At 36.6% G+C, this 16722-nt stretch overlaps 1 protein-coding gene across 5 annotated transcripts in view; it reads left to right on the forward strand.

Annotated features, from left to right (window-relative positions):
• Window positions 1–4265: 4265 nt before the first annotated feature.
• LOC129775028 (neurotrimin-like) overlaps window positions 4266–16722 on the forward strand; it is a 176034-nt gene continuing 163577 nt past the window's right edge. For 2 of the 5 annotated variants that reach the window (XM_055779192.1, XM_055779188.1), the window contains exon 1: window positions 4288–4420. The gene's annotated coding sequence lies outside the window, so the exon portion shown is untranslated. Of the gene's footprint in view, window positions 4527–16722 lie in introns of all 5 variants that reach the window. The other 3 variants (XM_055779190.1, XM_055779191.1, XM_055779189.1) reach the window with 3 other exon arrangements.

The raw sequence follows: 16722 nt of genomic DNA on the forward strand, positions 1-16722 counted from the left end.
TTATTCCGAAAAAACGAAGTCCCGGAGAGTCGATTTTTGACAAAAAAATCTCGTGATGATAGTAGGGGAAATGGGGGGAATTTGGACCACCTAAGCAAATCGTCTAATATTTCCAGACTAATACGGTCTAAATAAAAAATGTCACATTGTACACTGAGCTACACTTGTAGTCTCTCAATCAATAATGTTCAATCGCTGTATCAAGTTTCAGATTACCAAATATATCACAAAATAAAAGAGATGATTTTGGGACATTAACATTTGATGCGGGGTGATTTGGTCCAGTGTGTGTTTCATCGAAAAAAAACATACTTATGTTCATGTAAAGTATTTTGGGATAATGTTACAATCAGTAACAGTGTTCAGGTGTCTTGGCCAGATTCCAGACCAGAAAAATTGGATTGAGACCATCTCGAATTCTGTATGAATCCTTTCACTGTTGTTCGAGCATTTTCAAACACTTTCGATGCTTGGTCAAAGATAATCCGTTATTGATGGCCTGCGTTGCTCTTTTTTTTCCTTCTTCCAACGTTGTCTGCCCATCCTCCTTTTTGTAATTCCGTGACATCTGAGATCAAACCTGTAGGACTAATTCACCCCACAGAAACGTGTCCATGTCACCCCACACAACATGCAAAAATTGAAATGCAATTAATTTCATTCATTGTTATCAAACTTACAGTTTCGCTACATCAAATTGTTCCTCTTCTGTAGGTGAACAGAACTTTACTGCACAATACTCGAAAAGTTTGTTTAATCAGCGGGAAAAACCTTTAAACCACGATCGGAAAACTAACATTTTTTGACCATCAAAGTGTTTGATGTGTTCATGCTACCGTTTACTTCCACCTGTCGAATTTTACCAAAGTTTTTTTACGTTAAGTACATACGGTTCAACAATAAAAGGAGATGACATTATAAAAAATCCAAGTTGTGCCGTACTTTTTGAGATAAAGGGGTGGTCCAAATCACCCCGTATGTCCAACTCACCCCGTGTTACCCTAAATCTCGACGATTCATGCAATTTGAGATCAAATCAAAAATATTTTTTTGAAGACCCCAATTTCCTTTGGGTGTTTTTTTCGGTTTTCGAAAACTCAAACTCTGACGGCTTTGCGACACTAGTAAATGAAATCCGATTGAGCTGAAATTTTGCATAGTGTTTTGCATAGTGGGAATTTCGTGTGAATAAACTACTTCAAAGCTTTTTGTTTTGAAACGACCGAGTAGCTCCATACATACAAATCAAATGTCAAATTTCAAAATGTAAAAAAAATACAAAATCTCAGATAATGCAATAAATGACTAAAAATGACAAAAAAGATATTCCAGCAAGATAACAATGTTTTATCAATAGAGTAATCATTAATCTATCGGTCTGTAAGGTCGTGTACACCAGTGGTCAAATAATGTGAAAGCCATGACCAAAGCAAAACAGCAAAAGCCTACCACTCAGGGGCGTCGACTGGGGGTGCGGAGGGGGCGGACCGCCTCCGGGTGCACGATTTTAGGGTGCAGAAGGAACCGAATTTATATGAAGAAATTGGATAAATACGAATTCTTACGCGAATAATCGAGGTTCCACTGTAGTCTCTTCTGATGGCTCTACTCCTGGAAATTTATTTTTATTTATTTTCACTACGTCTTCAGCTATAATGCTGCACATACCGAGACCGAAAACTCTTATAATGTTAGCTTTATCCTATTTCTAAAACTTTCAGTACACATATTAAAATTAAAAAAATCAGAAGTATTTAATAAATTAAAGCTCATTTCAAGAGGATGGTTTGGCCGAGCACAGTGCGATGTCTAGCGGTCGCGAATAGTAAACGCTGGCGAGAACGTCTTGCTGGAACAAACATATTCATCTGTAGCAGGAGATCTGGGCAGTCGATTCGGTTGCTAATTAAATCGAAACGCAAACATTCACCGCAGGTATTCTCTTCGCTGACGTAGCGTCTCTAGGCATATTAGCCCACACCGATTTTCGTAAGGAGGTAATCTAACCGAATCACTCCATGGTAATCTCCTCAGGGCATATCGAACGAAGATCCGTTGAACTCTTTCGGTCCGAGCGATATGAACTTCGTGATATGGGACCCAAACTTGAACACCATATTCAAGTACACTGCGAACGAGACAGCAATATAGTGCCTTCAATGCGTATACATCGCGGAATTCAGATGCGTTTCGGAGTATGAAACCGAGAATTGCGAAAGCCTTTACAGTGGTCGCAGTGATGTGTTCGTTGAATGTTAGCTTGCAGTTCATTGTTGTCCCTAGATCTTTGATCGATGTGACACGGTCCATTCTGCTGCTGTTCACTTCGTAATTAAAATTCAGCTGTGTCCGAGATTTCAAGCTCATGTTGCAAAGCGGCACAATCGACCGGTGAGCTGATTACTCGGTAGATCTTTAGGTCATCAGCGTACATGAGATGATGCGAATTAAGATGATGGCTTAGGTCGTTCACAAACAGAATGCAAATCAACGGTCCGAGATGACCACCTTGTGGTACACCAGATGGTGTAGCGAAGCAGCTCGACTTTGAAAACCTCTGTTTCACGAAAGCGAAACTTCCTTGCAGGTATGAGCGCAGCCACTTGATGAGCCATGAGGTCATGGCATAGTTTAATGAAAAGGGGCTTTAGATTTTGGACAGGTCAGTTTGTTCAGTGATCGGAGTGATCGTACGAAAAGTAGATGCAGCTTACAAGCAGTATGAGAGATTTGAAGAGCTTAAACGAGCAGTATCCTCTGCGTGGAAAGAGATGTACATTACATGCAGCTTGGTCGAAACCAACCGGAATAGGTTATTTGAACTGATTGAGAACTAAAGATGACCTACGAATAAGAAACTAGTTGTAATTCATGTCAAATTGACGATAGCTTTGTAAAGGAGTGAGAGTTTTTCCACCAGGTTCTATAATTATAAAACACTGGCTTTTTTTGTTTTTTGGATGTTTCGCATTCACAATACAATTCAAATGGACAGTCTTATAAATGAAGATAGTTATTATATCCTACACTAGACACTTCAATTCAACCGACTTTGTACATATCTCTGGATACTCAGAAAAACTGAGAAAAACTTTAGTTATGAAACGGAGTGTATTTCTTTTGATGTTAGGATCGCAACAGAGTTTCAAGTACAAACACATTTGTTAAAATACGATTTAGTTTGAAGTTTGAATACATTCGCGGAATATGTTGATCAAAACAACAACGATTCTTTAGGATTGTCGTTTGTGAAGTTGCCAGATTATTAATTTTATCAAGAGAATAAGTTCGAGTGTTATAAGTTTCGTTTGATAATAATAACAGGGGAAAATAATAGTTTCACTTTCACATATATGATAATAATTTGTCTACCTGTTGGTTTCACTGTATCTATTATCTTTTCATCATGAATAGCAATTCCTTTGAATTTTTTTAATTGTGTAAATCGCTACAACATCTCGATGTTGTGCCTGAAAACCAGATCGTAAACTTCAACAAACATCGATCCCGTATAATGGTCATCGAGTAGAGAATAATACGTGTTTAACAGGAATCTAGAGGGAACATGGGGTAAGCCCATTTGTAGGTGGTAAATGTGTAGCAGGACACGAACTGGGATTGTATAAGGGTCAACGCCATCATGAATCGAACCATGATGGATGTATGACGAATTGTATGCGAAGTCGATATTGTTCAATTTTGAACATATTGGTAGAATAAATCTCCATTTTCAGTAATTTGACAGATTAAATTCCCAATAATTATTGTTAACTAAAATATAATTGTAATCGAACAAATACAGTTTGTCTGTATCATCACTAAAAATACTTCACACAAGTACCCAGCGGAACAAGTCTAAAATTTTCCGAGTGTTTGGTGTTGGCAGCGTCAAAGGATTGTTTGCGTGATTCGTAATTTTCCCTCCCTCGCTCGTTAGCGTGTGGTATGCTCCATGCGGTTGTACTTCTGGCAGTGTTCTAGTACTTTTTGCAATGGCTAATATTTATTCATGCGTCCACATGAATCGAAGCGCACGATACCGAGCAAAAACGATGCCGAAACGATGCCCCGAACCGGCACGGACGGCTATTCTGCCCGATATGGACCGCTTTCCAGGACACGTTTTGTTGGAGTTCGCGTGGAAATGAGTTGTTCAATGTTTACGTTTTCGCCGGCTTTGGCATGCTGTTCAGTTGCATCCCGAGTTCCTGACACATACGGGCGCAGGCGCTGGAAAACGAGCTCTTTCAAAAAACGGTCCTTCCAAACACGCGACTTTACGTTGTGCCGTTGAACAACATTGACGGCAGTTGATCGGTGCAGGTGGTCGCGTTTGGTGGTAAAATTGAACGAATTGAACAAATAAATGGGATGGTTGAAAGGTTTAACACTTTCAATGTGCAATTTGTTTGTGTGACTGGTATGTGGAAAACAACAGGAATGTTGAGGAAATTTATGATCGATGCAATGTGAAGCAGTCGAGATTATGTCGATTGCGATTCTTGCTCTGTTCTGCTGCTGAAATGGTTTGAATTTACCGTTTGTGACAAACTGTGATTTGCGTGGAAATAAAGTGCAGTGCTCAAAGACGATTAGCTTTGGATTTTACAAACAAACAAAAAAGAAGTTCGGTTGATCGTCCGAGTGTTATGTAGAACATGTGTACACAAGATGTTCATCGGTATTTCAAGATGCTTCGAAGAGAATGATCTGCTAGGGACTAGGCAGTTTCGTAGTTATAGCAATCATCATAATCATATCCCAATTCGGTTCAATCAGTATGAACATTTTGAAACCTAAATACAAAATCTCACCAAAATATATTATGTATATTCTGAGGAATAACGAAGAATACACAATGAACGTTTACTGGTGAAGCCTGACAGATTTGTGCGTTTCAAAAGTCTCAACGAGAAAAAGTGAAAGAAGAAATCGATGTTCAATTGCTGTCATGTGTTCGAAAATGATGAGAATGTATACAATTTCGTAGAATTGCATATATTTCAAATTTATTGCTCCCCCCAGAAGACCTGCTCCAGCTCTTTTCTAGAGATCGGGAAAGCTGGGTTCGATTTCAGTGTGAAATTCATATACAGAGGATGTATTTTTTTTTCAGAGAGTATCATTGACACAATCCTCAACACCCAAAATCATAGGTGATTCGGGTAAATTCTGTCTTCAGAGAGTTATAATATTTCGCAGTTGCATTTGGTAGAGGCGGCTATGTTATCGGTTTTCTCCGGAAGTTAAACACATTTATTGTTTGGTGCAAACAGCACTACAATAGGGAGACTTATGTATTAAAAATAATTTGCTTCTGATTTGGGTACTATCAATTATGCAACATTAAATTGATTTCAGTGTTCCTTGAAACGGTATAACCCTATATAGTGGACCAAACAGTTATACCGCATATAACAATTCTTACGAAAATACTGACTTAATCCATATGAAAACATAACAACAGTGCTTTGTAATGGTTCAATTAAAAACGTGTGAACCGTAATGTATTTTTGTGATTGTGATTCACAAAAATACACTACGGTTATCAAACTATTGAGTTTTGTACGTGTGAATTTCAGAAACGTCAATACGAAGTTATTAGATCAAGCGATTCCGGACTGTTCTTGCGTTGCGTTTGTCTTAGAAACTGCATTTTGCGTATTAATATTTTGTTTGATCACCTTTTGTCTCAACGGAACCTACTAGGCGCCTTGAAGTCCACGGAAGTATAATAAATTCTCGATGATTCCTTTCTAATCACTCGTCTGAAGGTCATATTGTCATATTGTAATTCATGTGCCCAACCGAGTTGAAACCGCGACAAATGGCTAGCCATACGAAAAGGTATTTCGTTTATCCGGAAGTTTGAATCAAAGGATGATTATGTTCGAAAATCCATTTCTGACCCTTTAACTTGCATCCAAATCGATCAAAACGTTTTCTGAAATCTGTATTGTACTTCTCTGGGTTCATCCTATGTGAAATAGAACAATTTGAGCATTTTCCAATATGGTCAAATGCGACCAACGTCTGAACTGCCTCCTTCCTATAAAATTGTTTTTCGTAAATGGAAAATTTTCAGTGAAGGTATTTGCAATTATATTTGATTGATTATTTTAACACCTTCAATACAATTGTTACATCCATTTATAGACGACGATAATCCTTCGGTTGAAGCCGTGCTAATGGTTGTCGTAAATGAATGTCTTTTTAGTAATATCAAGGTCGAACTCGGCGAATTCTGCAAACGTCGAAAATCTTAGATGCTATTATCCAGAAACAAACTTCTTATAGATTATCATCATGTTATTTTGAATCTCAAAACTCAACTCTGTGTGTATTCTTCCCCAGAGTCAGTCACTTTTTCTTTAAAGATATGACAGATGGACGACCAAATCTTCTGACTGTGGTACGGGTATTGAGATCCCCGAAAAAAACATGAATTTGTTCTCTCATTCCGATTAATTGTCTGATCAATTTGTCGAATTAACGATCCATATTCTCTGAGCTCTTGCGTTAGGAATTTTTAAAAGTGTTGGTCAGTATTAGTTCAATTCAAAACTATGTCTAAATATTTTCTAGAACATCATATTCAAATAATAAACGCCATGAAATCAATCAAATTAGTTGGGAGATCTTTTGTACGCCATCAACATTCTCAATACTATATGTATGTAAATTGAACTATTTGATGTTAATCTATTCACCACCTTCTTCAACGAAGCGACTTCCCATACATAAACATTAAGTTTCTAATTTAGAATTTAGTTCAGGCAATTTTCGAATTTCCGGTGATATTCTGATGCCTAACAACGATTTGCGTGGTTTTTCAGGATAATAAGGCCTGAGGCAGAAACAATGCATAACTTTGAACAGCTGTAACTCCTAAACCAATGGCGTTATTATAAAAAGCTAAACATAATTGAAAAGCAAATTTAATTTCTGATTAAACTGATAGTAATACAATTTGCACATTTTTTGCAGAACCATTCTACTTTCAAAGATATGCCTTCCATTAGGGACTTTCCGATGTTCCTCTAACTACGAAATTCTTCAATGTTTTCGGTTCATCTCTTCATTGACTTCAAGTTTCTTTTAATTTAAGCCTTCCGATCTTCCAATCGGACGAAGCTCAGGAGAGTTAGGCGGATTGGCATCTCTAGGAACCAAAATCACATTATCATCTTTATACCATTTCAAAGTTGCTTTGGCATAGGGACATGAAGCCAAATCTGGCCGAAATAATGTAGACAAATTGTGTTTCCTCATGAATGGCAATATACGCTTTTGTAGGAACTCTTTAATATAAATTTCACGATTTATATTTTCAATGGTCACAAATTCTTCTTGAACTTTGACTCCTTTTTGTCTTGAATTTTTCGTTGGCATCTCCTCGTTTCATCGCAGAGTAAAATTCCTGGTCAGAGAGTTGAGAGAAGTCACAGAATACATAATTTTCGTCGTTCGTAATACAGCAGTTTTTCCTCAAATAAATCTGAGTTTAGCTTCCTTGCCCGTTGTTTAGTTTCTATATTTTGTGTTGTGTTTCGATCAGCAACTGCCTGAACTTTGAATGTCTGCACAGGCTTCCATTCACCGAACTGTTATCTCACTACAATTCTGTTTTACCGCCATTTTACGATTCCAGTTCCAGAATTTCTCTGTACGCAAGCTTCTATCTTCTTGACAGTTTCTGGATATTAAAATCCTTTTTTTGCCACACGAACCAGCTATCCTGTTAACATTTAAGTTGTGTTTGGACGTTTTAATTACTCTTGGCACAATACTTTGGTTCGCTATAGCTTTATTGGCGATTGTTTGTTGGGACTACCGCGGATTTTGTTGAAATAATGGAATTTGAAACTCGCGTCCTTTTACTTTTAATGACATTTTGCTGCTAATTGCTCACAAAGAAATCTCTTCAATCCGCTCTCAATTTGCTCGCAAATTTTTCGAGAAAGATCCATTGCAAAATGGTCCATGAGATGTATTTAAGTGGAAATTAGCATTTAGAGCTCGACAGTTATTCTCTAGACAAAAACTGTCTTCGACAGAGTTGTTACATATAATAGAGCGCTTATTTTCATGTTATCAAAAATAGGGTGACCAAAAATGTCGATGAAATAAAAAACCTAACTTTCATATCTTTATAGATAGAGGTAAACATAGTACGACAATGTTGTTGTCCCAGTTATTTCAGACATTTTTGTAGAACAAAATTTTTACGTTAGGACCACCATGAAAAAAACTGATTTTTTGCTCTAACTTTTATATTTCAAATTATACATACAAACTGTCTTTGGAAGACTTTTAGAACTTACTAACACAAACATTTTGCGATGCAGAGCTTGTCAATATCTCAACTTAACTAAAAGTTATTGATATTTCTCCCCAAAAAATATGCTCTCTTCAATTATTTGTCATTCGTTTTGGTGCAAACATAAACAATGTTTGTTGGCGTCATTTGAAAGAGCATATTCCACTCTATATGATGTGTAATTTTAAACACTATGTTATTTTTTGAGTTTGAGTAAATTTAAATTGAAATCATGAGTTTTTGAGTAGAAAAACATCAATAACTTTAAGTAGGATTAAGATATTGACATGTTCTGCATCGCAAAATGTTGGTATTGATAAGCTCTAAAAGTCGCACGAAGACAGTTTTAATGTAGAATTTGAAATATAAAAGTTAAATCAAAAAACCCGTTTTTTCATGGTCACCCTAATGTAACTTAGAAAAAAAGCGCCAAATCGATAATATTGAAAGATAGAAAAAAAGCCCTACAAAGTCGTTTAAAATAACTGGGGCGAGTTATTTTTATCTCTATCTATAAAGATAAGAAAGTTAGATGTTTTATTTCATTGAAAATTTTGGTTACCCTATTTTTGAAAACATAAAAATGAGCGTTCTATCATATGTAACAACTTTGTTGAAGACAGTTTTTGTCTAAAAAACAAATATCTCCCACAAAGTTGTTTCTGACACTTTCTATCTAAGTTGCATTAGGATAATCAAAACTGTCTTATTACGACTTTTAGAGCATATCAATACCAACATTTTGCGATGCTGAATATCTTAATCCTACTCAAAGTTATCGATGTTTTTTTACCCAAAAACTCATGGTATCAATTTTAATTTACTCAAACACAAGAAATAACATAGTTTTGAAATATAGAGTTATATAGAGTGAAATTTGAACTTTCAGATTCCGTCAACAAACATTTTTTATGTTTACCCCAGAAAGAATGACAAACAAATGGAATGAGCGTGTTTTTATTGGGAAAAATATCAATAACTTTGAGTGAGGTTGAGATATTGACAAGTTCTGCATCGCAAAATGTTTGTATTAGTATGTTCTAAAAGTCTTCCTAAGACAGTTTGTATGTAGAATTTGAAATACAAAAGTTTTTTTCATGGTGACCCTAACGTAACATAGAAAAAAAGGAGCTGTATCAGTTATTTCAAGAGATAGAAAAAAAACTTTGTTCTACAAAGATGTCTCAAATAACTGGGACAACTACATTGTCGAACTATGTTTACCTCTATCTATAAAGATAAGAAAGTTAGGTTTTTATTTCATCGAAAATTTTGGTCACCCTATTTTTGATAACATAAAAATGAGCGCTCCTTTATATGTAACAACTCTGTTGAAGACAGTTTTTGTCTAGAGAATAATTGTCGAGCTCTAAATGCTAATTTCCTCTTAAACACATCTCCTGGACCATTGTGCATTGGGAGTTATACATTTTTTTCTGCCTCAGTCCTTATGAGGAATTTGTTATGACAACTTGCTCACTAATTAGTTAATGATAGTTTCTATTGAGAAATTGCGCTCATAATTTCTGTGAATATTATAAACACACAATATATTTGACAATTCAGCATATTTCTAAAGATTACCAAAAATCTTTGGCGGAATTTTAAAGGACACCAACATTGCTAATCGGCCATGGGAGCCAGAGGTCTGCAACTTGATGAATCATCCTCCCATCGATTCCTAGTTTTATCAATTTTCCACTGAAAATGTGTTATAATTGAAATGCTAGTACATTGGTAAACACAGCTTTGATATCGATGCAATGAATGTATACCAACGGAAGATCAAACACCAAATCGCATGAAAAACCCGGCACCGACAGACCGTCGCGACGCCGCCGTTGGGTCAAATTGACGGCTATTATTAGTATTACAACTGCAGCTGACGATAGCTACCGTGCAAGACCAGCGGTGGATGTGGTTAGTTCCTTGGAAAGTGATGCATTTTTAACCACTATTCCCAGAACCGCTTCGCCTTCTAAGAAGTTGCACCAAACATCGGCCGAGGGGTTGAGGGTATGCATTTCAGACCGAGTGCTAGTGTTTGAATTGAAATAAAAACTGCTTCTCTCGATTGTGACATGTTCGTGATCAATGCTCATATTTAGGGAGTTGAAATTTTCCATCTTAAAATCAAATATGACGATTTTAATTTGCAATTCTAGAAAATTATTCGTAGTTGCATGTCGAAATGGATCACTTCCCTTGTGAAGGTTTCCATTATTTTCACCGGCTCAGTCACATAGGTTTGAAGAGTCAAATTATATCTCTATTTATATTGCATATTTGCATTTTTGACGAACCAGGCTACGGCTGAAAATCTCTAAAATAAAGACAAAATATTTGCATTTTTATTTAATCCTATGGTTATTAAAACCCTAGTAATCCGTAACAAGGAAACTGATTACTCGCGGACGGCTCGAAGATAGTAGGGTGATGTGTTTTATTCAGGAAGCAAAGGGCATGTAAGCAGATTGAAACTATATTCACAATAATACTAGAAGATTGACAGTTTTCAGGAAAAGATAGATTTGGGTTATGGAATCAAGGTCTAACCCGGACCAACGCATCTCTCACTGGCACATTTGGTTGTTTCCTTCGGGCTCGAATTTCTCATTTTGATCCTACAAGATATACCTGGTCGATATAATGGTCGGTATCATTTTGGCCACAAACGTATAGAATTGTGTCGGGTTATACACTCTGTCCAACTTCTTTAAGACCAGGTGATGATCCTGCTGCTTTGTGTCATTGTAAACAAACAATGCTTCAATTTATATTCTAGAGTGCTCAATCATTTGGCGAATTCTCAAGGATACTGTAAGAAGAAGAGATCTCCACGTTAATCGAAGCTCTCTGACCGGGATAAGCGGAAAATAGTTAGAACAGCTTCGAATACCTCAAAATCGCTTATGCAAATAAAGCAATATTTGAATTTAAATGTTACTCGGGTGACAATTCGTCAAGTTTTGATAAAAAAATCCCCACATTAAGAGGGCTTGAAAGGTTAAAGCTCCTCATCTTACACCATCTCACATTGGAAGTCGTCTGAATTGTGTCAAAGCTCACATGAACCGACAGTGGGACATGGTATGTTTTTTTTTTATCCAAAATATATATTTTTATGAGGGCTCATATGGCGTCAGCCTAACGGGGCCGGGAGTTCAATATTTCGACAATGTTTGCTTACAACTATGTTAGTAATATGTAACCGATTACTCGCGGTTGGCTCGAGGTTAGTATTACAAGTGTTCTCATAATTGGTATGTTGCAGTCTTCGATGCTCTGTACGTGTGCCCGACACGGGATACCTGCTATTGGGATGCAGCTGACTATTAATCAGCAACGCCCCCTAGTCTGTACCCCATATCTAGCGTGGTGCGTCTTTCTCGACTCGAGGAATCCAGGATAGAATGGTCACTAGCCGGCGCAATCATCAGCTCGTGTAGAGTTGTCATAAGCGGTACAACCTTTGGCTCTTGTTGAATGATCAGTGGACTGCACAACCTTTGGCCCGTGTATCTGTAAAGAGTGTGTGTGTATGTATTGCCGCGACTAAGTAAAAGTTTATCGTTTGGATAGGAGGGATATGAAACGGGGACACAACGAAGGAAACATCATTAAACGTTGACATCGGTGTTTCTGAGGAACAGGTATAGATGAAGCAGAAGATCAGGATCACGGCTACCTAAGATATCCCGGACGGGGATATCCGATTGTCTGCATTGTGCTCTCAGTGCTCTAGAGAGCTGAGAGCGAGCAGCATGGAACCGGATACACGACCAGACAACATGCTCGATGTCGTGGTAGCCATCGCCACAATCACAAAGATTGTTTGCTGCGAGCCCAATGCGATAGAGATGCGCGTTTAGGTTGTAGTGATTGGACATAAGCCGAGATATCACGCGAATGAAATCACGACCTACATTCAATCCCTTGAACTATGCACTCGTCGAGACCTTAGGGATAATCGTGTGTAACCAACAACCGAACTCATCTTCACTCCATATGCGCTGCCAACTTACGAGCGTATACTGACGAGGAATGTGGAAAAATTCATTATAAGCAATTTGCCTTTCAAAAAGTATGCCTTCTAAAGCGCCCACCTTAGCTAGCGAGTCCGCTTTCTCATTCCCCGGAATCGAGCAATGAGAGGGAAACCATGCTAAGGTAATCTTGAATAATTTTTCGTATGGTATGTTGTAACAAAAAATGTTTCCAAAAGAATACATTTTGCTATATACCATAATGAAAAGTTCTTCAATGTATTTTTCAACCAGGAATTTTGGTGGAGGCTCGTGCATGGTTTGGGTGGGATTCTGTGCAACCTGAGAGCACAAGAAAGCTTTCACATCATTCAAGGATTGCATACATGTTCTGAAATCCTCTCTCATATCGTTGTGCGTGGATATCGTCACAAAAAATTCACATTCCAGCTACTATTCATACCCGCAAGGAAACTATCCAATGGATTGAGGATCAAAAACGTATTTTTTTGGACTCTCCGGCTCGCTCTCCAGACTTGAATCGTGTCGAAAATCTTAGGGGGATCCTTGTACGCAAAATCTACACTGAGTGGTGTACCACGATTGAAGAGCTCAAGATCGCAATTTCGAAAACATGGAAAAATATCAAGAAATACGTTCAACAGAATTCGGTAAATAGTATTCCAAGACGAATTTTCCATATTATTAGCCGAAATGACAAGGTTGCCAATTATTGACATGTAAATCAGCCGATCGTTTTGAATTTTTCATTGATAATACTTATGAATTTGAATTGGTCTTCCGGAAACTGGACAGCTGAAATTATCATATTTAAGCATAATAAATAAACAAACAACTCTTTTGAACAAATTGACGTTAAATATACTTTATTCTAAGCATTCAACAATGTATGAATGTATTTTGTTGAAATTCTAATTGTTTGTGTTGCAACGGAATATAATAGGGGTGGTCTTATAGAAGTTGGACAGAGTGTATGACAGAACTAATGATAAGCGATTGGACATGGGTCGAGTAGAGTAGTAGCTTTGTAGTAGTAGTAGCATACTTCTGTTAAAATTATTTGATGTTCTCGTTGGGTATTCAAATATCATTTACTTAGTACGCCTAAAGAATAGTTTTCCAAATTTTTGTTCACACAATGTGAGGGTGGTCATTTAAATTAAACGATTTGAGTGCTAAGTGCTTAATACAGTATTTACTTTAAAAGCCAATATGGTTCAATCATAAAACATATGATCGATTTGTACCACAAAAAAAGTACTGAAATTTTGTCGGTTTAATGTGTCGTTGGACACTCTCATTAAACTAAGCATGTCAGTATCTTCGAAATTTAGGCGGGCAGGAAATTAACAGCTTAAATGAGCGAACGATGATTGGTGTTTTTTTCTTCTTTTGCTTCTTTTCTTTTATTTATTCCTTTTTTTACCATTTACAATTCTGCATTTCTTGTTTCCTATTTTAGTAATTTTCGTTTGCATGAACGAAGTATGCTAATAAGAGACAAAAAACTTAATCTAACATAATCTACCTTAACCTAATCTAAACCTAAAGATAGCAACACCGGTTACCCGCGGTAACTCGGGGTTAGTAACTAACATAATACGAACCAGCGAAACCCAATTTATTCCAGCAGAACCTAACCGACATCAACTTTTTTTTTCAACTTTTCCTTATTGTTCCACTGTACTTCTCGTATTCTATCTTTTCACGCTATCAAATAGTCATTGCCCGTCTTACCAACATTGTTCATATTAAGTCTAATGGCTTGTACAGTAAGCCAGAGAGCAGCTTTCGACCTGAAACATGTTTCAATAATCTGTGGAATAAGCAATTCTTCTGGATCATTGATTTGTAGTTTCATTCAGGAATAGATTACAGACTTGATTCACGACCAAACAGATGAAGCTGAATTACTATGTTTTATACGGTGTTTTAGTGTGTCGAGTCAACCGCAAAGGAGAATCTATTCCTGCTATTCGGTGACTAAACATTTTGTTAACAATATAGAATCTCCCATTTTACGTTGGGCAATTCCATTTGCAATCGAGGTTTAGTAGTTATTACATTTAGAAGGTGGTAATATATACTCCTACTAGTATTTAAATTGGGATCCGTTTCTAAGCTTCTAGCAATTCCCTAACATTTCTTGATAAATCTAATGTTAATGTTATTTAGTATAAATTCATCGATGTATTGATTGGGATCGCGGTATGCGTGTAGAATGTTTCTTATAAAAATACTTTTGGATTAATTTTCAACATCTTCCAATCCCAATCCACCTTTGAACGTTGGCAGGTATAATTCAATTTTTGCTACACTAGAAAAAGTATGCTTTCCACATGAATTTATTAAATAGTTTTTTAATTTTTGCAATGTATTTGTTTGCTGGAGGAAATTTTTCCAGAATAGTCAACAAAAAATCATGATCAACTTGATCGAAAGCCTTTTCCAGATTTATGCTAAGAAGGATTCCTTTGAAATGGCGCGTTTGCTTTATCTGGAAAGGTACAGATTTTTTAGTTATTTTTGGTACAGATTCTGTACGATACAGGGTACAGATTTTTGTCAAAAAGTACAGATTGGTACAGATTTTTTACCCCGTGTGAAATTTCTTACATTTGAATAAAGCAACGTTAGGGTACATGACGATTTTTAAGCGTATCGCTTGGTCCTGCTGATCATAAAAGCATTTACAATGCAATAATTTATCAGTTTCATAAGACCGAAATTCGTTGTGTCATAGACGTTTCCAGGGTTCTACTACACCTAGAGAATGAATTCCGTACCCTAGAAGTAATATTACTCTGTAAGGAAATGAATGTTTCAGAAAACGAGCATGTGCAGGATTGGTGGACAAAAATTTGATGTCTAAAAATAATTGACGGTTCGCTCGCAATTTCGGCGCTCCGATGCCTTGTTTGTAACGTTCTCACTATGCCTCGCTCCTCTGATTTTTTTTCTGAATATAATCAGAACAAAAATAGGATTCGAAATCGGCTCAGCAACGATACAACGAACGCTATTTCGAGATCAAAACATTTTATTAAACATGGTGGCTATGTATAAGCATCATCAAACACACGAATGAAATGTAAATGTAGTATTTGTAGTAAATGAATGAGTATTTTTTTTTTCATTTTAATAAAATAAATTATTTCTATAATAAATATTTTCGATGGTACAGATTTTTGGAAGAAAAAGTACAGATGAGATAAGTTTTGTACCCCTCTGGTGCAGACTAAAATGTGGCAAAACTGGCTGTGATTTCAACAACGTATTTCGAGGAATGTGGAGTTTATCAAAGAGTCTAACTAAACTCTTTCAGATAGTAGAATAGCGTTGAACTTACTAATGATCACAAGTTGTTCGTAAAATATGTAAAAAAGTCAAACAAATCAAGCAAATGAAACCAAATTAGGCATATTGAGGTTTTAGGGTGCAATGAATGTTTATATGGTGAAAAGACTCTTCACCCCCCTCTCTAAGGGGGACTGCCATACAAATGAAACACAAACTTCTGAATTACTCGAGAATTAATAAAGCAAACGAAACCAAATTTGGCATGTGGAGGTTTTAGAATGCAATAAATGTTTCTATGGTGGTTAGACACTCCTCCCGCTCTCTAAGGGTGAGCTGTCATACAAATGAAACACAAATTTCTGCGTAACTTGAAAACTAATCAAGTAAATGGAGCCAATTTGGGCATGTGAAGGTTTTACGGGGCACGAAACGTTTCTATGGTGAATACACTCCTCCCCCCTCTCTAAGGGGGGCTGCCATACAGACGAAACACAAACTTCTGCATAACTCGAGAACTAATCAGCACAATTTGGGATGTGAGGGCTTTAGGGTATGAGAAACATTTCTATGATGATATGACACCCCTTTCTCCTCTGGAATGTCACATTACATTATTACACATATTTCAACAAAAAAAAAATTCCAACCAAACATGACAATTGAAAATTTTCGAAAAACTCTGAAGGAAAGAGGGAAAATTCGGAAAATAAAATTCCCACATGTTACACAATTACATAGTGACAAGTGCTGTTAGTTCATTTGATGTTTGCGCTAGCGAAATTGATCTTTGTTCGAAACTGGAAATGGATTTTAATGTGATGAAACGCAATTCTATATCTTCTTCTATCTATACCAAAAAAAAAAAGGATCACCGGATGTGTTGATAAGAGCAGAACAAGAGGAAGAAATTGTCCGATTTAGGGCTGTCTTTATTCTATCATATTTTCTGTATAAAACATTTATTCCGTGTAACGGAGAAACATGTTATTTGCAAGTGGTTGAAAAATCTTAAATGAGAATTGTGTTTGAAAATAATCTGATATTATAATGATGAGTTTTGTTAGTAATACTGGGAATTTTATAGTAAAAGGTGAA

Source organism: Toxorhynchites rutilus, chromosome 3 (genome assembly GCF_029784135.1).
Source record: "Toxorhynchites rutilus septentrionalis strain SRP chromosome 3, ASM2978413v1, whole genome shotgun sequence".
Taxonomy (NCBI): domain Eukaryota; kingdom Metazoa; phylum Arthropoda; class Insecta; order Diptera; family Culicidae; genus Toxorhynchites; species Toxorhynchites rutilus.